Source organism: Henckelia pumila, chromosome 4 (assembly GCF_033568475.1).
Source record: "Henckelia pumila isolate YLH828 chromosome 4, ASM3356847v2, whole genome shotgun sequence".
In the NCBI taxonomy this organism is placed as follows: domain Eukaryota; kingdom Viridiplantae; phylum Streptophyta; class Magnoliopsida; order Lamiales; family Gesneriaceae; genus Henckelia; species Henckelia pumila.
In genome coordinates, this window is record NC_133123.1 from 79410780 (window position 1) to 79415992 (window position 5213).

General features: G+C 37.8%; 1 non-coding gene across 1 annotated transcript; it reads left to right on the top strand.

Annotated features, from left to right (window-relative positions):
* Nucleotides 1–1099: 1099 nt before the first annotated feature.
* LOC140870100 (small nucleolar RNA R71) lies at nt 1100–1206 on the top strand. The gene has a single exon (XR_012147080.1). It is a non-coding gene; the product is annotated as a small nucleolar RNA R71 (small nucleolar RNA).
* Nucleotides 1207–5213: the final 4007 nt, after the last annotated feature.

Here is a 5213-nt window from a genome sequence, read left to right on the forward strand (position 1 = left end):
CTGGATCCTTTTGCTTTAGTGGGATTTTATTCTACACCAGTGCCGAGCAGTTTTCCGTCAGACTTATCATCGCATGCTCCTCCAATTTCCTCTTGTTAGAGAGGATCTCCTTCAAAAATTTCACATAACTTGGCATTTGCATCAGTGCATCAGCGAAGGGTATATTGATATTCAATTTCTTAAACACTTCTAAGAATTATCAAACTAAGAGTCTAGCTTGGCCTTCTTAAGAGCTGCAGGAAAATGTGGTGGCACAACAATTTTTGATTGTGAAGTGGGTGGGGGTGTTAAGATAGACGACTTGCCTGAAGTTTTTTCTTATGTAACTGTTTCTGGCTCTTTCTCGCTTTTTGGTTCAGGCTCGACCGTCTTTCCACTCCTTAATTCAATTGCTTTCACCTGTTCCTTCGGATTCTTCTCAGTGTCACTTGGCAAAGTACCCTGATCTCTGCTGGAAATTGATTTGGCCAATTGCCCTATTTGATTCTCCAGATTCTTTATCGATGCATCTTGATTCTGCATGCGGGTTTCAGTAGATGATATAAACTTCTGCATCATCTGCTCCAAGCTTGATTTCTCCTCTTGAGGCTGCCTGCTGTAGTTCTGATTTCCATATGCTTTATTATTCTGTCCACCCCACGAGAAATTTGGATGCTGTCTCCACCCTGGATTGTATGAATTCGAAAATGGGTCATTCCTTGGGCGATTTTGATTTCCCATGTGACTTGCCATAACTCCCTCCGGTTGAGAAAATGTTTGACAGTCTTTCGTGAAATGCTCTACATCACATTTTTCACACCACACTTCTTGTACTCGCATCACAGAGTTTCCCACGCTTAGTTCCTCAATCCTTTTGTTCATGACTTCAAGTTGAGCAGCCATTGATGTGAATGCATCAATTTGATGAATTCCAGTAGATTTCTGGGCTGCACCCCTTTCAGATTGAGGATGATAGCTACTAGATGCCATTTCCTTGATTAATTCAAAGCCATCCTCTGACGATTTTCGCACAAGATTTCCACCTGCAGCTGCATCTAACATGGTACGATTTGAGTGAGAAAGACCATAATAAAAATTTTGTACCACAAGACCCTCTGGTAATTGGTGGTGTGGACATCTCCGCAGTAGATCCTTGTAGCGCTCCCATGCTTCGTAAAACGTTTCCTGTTCTCCTTGGGAAAAAGTTGTGATATCAGCTCTCAGCTTCATTGACTTAGATGGTGGAAAGTATTTGGTGAGGAAAGACTTCGCCAAATCATCCCAAGTTGTGATGGAACCTGCAGGTAAATTCGTTAGCCATGCTTTCGCCTTGTCTCGCAGTGAAAAAGGAAATAAACGCAACCGAATAGCGTCATCAGAAACTCCCTGTATCTTGAATGTATCACAAATTTCCAGAAAATTTGTGATGTGTACATATGGTTCATCAATGACACTCCCACCAAATTGAAGTGTGTTCTGAATCATTTGAAGAATGGCCGGCTTTATCTCAAAGTGATTAGCTGCTACAGTTGGCCGGATGATACTTGGTCTAGCACCTTCAATGTTTGGCAAGGCAAGATCCATCATGGATCTGTAAACTGGTTGTTCCTGTTCATGTTCTTCTTCCATTTCTTGTTGTTGTTGTTGCCTTCTTCTCCTATGAAAAGTTCTCTCGATTTCTAAATCAAAAGGCAATAGTTCCTCAGGTGAGTGTTGCATGTACTGCAAGAGAATCCTGCAATCCACAGATGGAAATGATTGATTAAAATTGTAATAGAGAAAAATCAAATAAAACAAATTAAAATCTATTTAGTCCCCGGCAACGGCGCCAAAAACTTGATCGACGGAATACTAACACTTAAATTTTCTTTAAAAATCTCTCAAATCCAGTCGATAATAATCGCAAGTGCACGATTCAAGTTATAATAAAATGTACTGAGTACGAGTATCGTCCTCAGGGACTAACAATACTAATTTGTCTCGTTGATTTTCAACTACACAAAGTATCTCAAATTTGATTTTGGAATTATCTAACATTTAAAATTAATTAAGAACTCAACGTAAATAAAAGTGGATTTCACAACCAAACAATCAATTCTCAGACTGAAGAACACCAATTCAAAATGATTTTGTTGGAATTTCGGTTCACCTTTCCCCTAATTGAACTGGACGATTGGAATTTAATTTATTCTTATAAATTTGACAGAAATTCCTGTAACATTGACACTCTCTCTCGAGGTGATGTCAAACTAATCAAATCAGTGAAATAATTAAATCTCTTTAATTATTTATCATGACTGATTGCTTCTGGTGGTCTATGGCTATCAACATGTACTAAATACCATATCTCTATGCATATTTTAAGTCCATGGATTTTATCATTCGTCCTAATTAGGAACCTATCTCTCGATAGCAATTCACAATTTACGAATCTATGTTAAGGGTAGCTAATCATCAATATAGAAAGAAAAACATGATAAAATCAATTATAAACATAAATCAAATCTCAATACGTCCGGTGATTCAATCACTCTACAGTGTTTCGGGGTTAGGATCCCCTCGATTCCAACAAAATAAAAACTTAGCTACTGGAATTCATTACAAAAATTCAATCTCAAAAGTGTTTAACATAAAAATTCAGAAGAGAAGAAAAGAAAAACTCCCAACGGAGAAGAGAAATCTTGAATTGCTCAGCCGCCGTCTGCCTCCTGATGTGCGTCCGTCTCTCCCCTCAAAAACTAAGGAAAGAATTTTATTTAAAGTCCCCAAGAATCCTTCCCAAAATAAACTCTCTAAAAAAAAATAAAACTTCACGTCAGCGCATCGCGCCCGAGCGGTAGAAAATTACCGTGCAGGCGCCTGAAAATTTGGCTACTCCTGTTTCCCAAGTTCGTGGTTGCGCCCGCGCGGTAGAAAATTGTCGCACGGGCGCCATGCCTTTCTGCCAGCTACTGTTTTACAAATGATGAGTGCGCCCGCGCGGTAGAAAATTGCCGTGCGGGCGCCTCGTCTTTTTCCAGAAATGTTCTTTTCTTCTTGCGCTATCCTCACCGCCTCAATTGTGCATCACCTTCTCACCAAGTATCAGCATTTCTTGGTGATTTCCTGCAATAAAAATAAATAAATCAGAGGAGTGACTACAAAAAAACTTTAAAACAATAAACGAAACAAGAATGGTAAAAACAGACACAACGAAAATGAAACTAATGCAAAACAAACACAAAACAAGCAAAAATAACGCACAAAAACGACTCCTATCAATCAAGCTAGAGTTGGCTTGGATAACTTGAGAAGAGAGATAACATGTGGTGATTCGGGTTTTAAGCAACTGATATGTATTGTATATAAACATGTTAGAAGACAAGGAATCTTGTACATGTGTCTGTAAATCCTAGTGTATATTCAAGAATGGATGTATTTGAATGTTAGGATTAATTTGCCAATGCATGTATAGGATTTAGCAGCTTGTTAAAGAGTATACTTGTGCATGTTCCTTGGTTGACAATAAGAGTGTTTCCTATAGATTTTCTGGAAATACAGCTCGCTCGATCGGTAGGATTTCACCGATCGAGCGAGGCCTTTATTTTGCAAAACAGAGGGTTAAGATTTTATGCCCGCTCGATCGGTAAAGTTTCACCGATCGAGCGAGGACAAATATGTTCAGACCCGAGAGCAGGATATTCTTGCTCGCTCAATCGGGCAAGTTTACCAGATCGAGCGAGGTGCTAAGAATTTTTTTAAAAAAAAATTTGTTTAACTCTTGGTTTGAATATTCTTTTATTGTTCGATTAATTGTTTATTAATCGTTAATTGCCCTAAGATAAGATTAGCAACCCGGGTCCCCACAACAGGTTGTATCAGAGCGTAAAGTCTTGGACTAAGATAGAAGTTGAGCGGGGTAGATTGAGTCGCATGCATTTATAGTATTGCATGATTATGCTTTACTTGCTTTACAGAATTGTATGCGACGATGATTGTTTGATTGAACACTGCTTGCTTTATCGATATGCGAATTACATGCTTATATGCTGATATGTATGCATGATTTCTTGAATTCATCAGAATAAATGAATTCGTTGCAAGCATGTGTTATGTGAAAAGCATGAGAATTTGCAAGCATGTGTTCTATTCAGAAGCATGAGATTATATGTATGTTATAATGACATTGTATGTTATAATCTCTTCCATATATATTGCTTCTGTTATTGAATAAGACAGATGATGCAGAGAGTATGAGAACCTCAGACAGAATAGAACCGCAGATAGAACAGAACAGTGTTGAGGTAAGTTTTTGAGCCGATTGCACTGAGGAGTATGTTAGTTGAACAACTCCAAAGCTATTGATCATCAACTCAGAAAGATACAGAATATGCTATGTCTAGAAAGGAGTTGATTTGAAGAGCTGGATCAGTTGTTCAAGAGAAGCATATTCAGATGAACAGAGAACCAGCCTGATTCTATATCAACTCCAGGACTTAGCAAGAAATTGGTGAAGTTGCCAGACGAAGTACTGAAATTGTTTGGCAGGTAAGTAAACAGAATTGTTTCTTTCCGTATATGCTAAAGATGATAGAACAGTATAGACGCATAAGTTGATTTCAAGCCAGTAAGAGAAGAACGAAATCATGAACCGGTAGTACGAGGCAGAGTTGAATTTTTATTCATGCCTCTGTAATTGTGGAAACACTATGATCATTACCTCCACTACAACTTCCATAGCAGTTTAGCTATGAAGCAAGAGATAGTGGCAACAACAGCAAAGATTGAAAGGCTCAAGTTGTATCAGATAAGAATATTACAGGTAAGTGAGTTAATTCTAGTTAACCGCTTATATCATAGCATACATGCATAGATCAGTGATTTGTTATGCTATAATCCGTATCTGATGAGCCTTTATTTAATAGTATTTGCTGAGATTTTGCCTTTGAGTAGAAGAAATGCATTTGAATGATTAGACCGAGACGATGAAATACAGACTTGAAGAAATAAGATTGAATATGCTAATATCAAACTTAAGATATTAAGCTAGAATGCATTATAGATATTAATGCAATACCTGAGTATCAGATAAGAATTGATTGATTCTGTGCAGTGATTAAGTTAGATCATCAATAGCAATGAGTAGAGATCTATTTGATATGAGTTGCAGAAATAAATTTCTATTATGTCGGTACTGTTTATATCACGATGATCATGGAAGAATGTCAGTAGAAGTCTAGTCGATATATTGAACT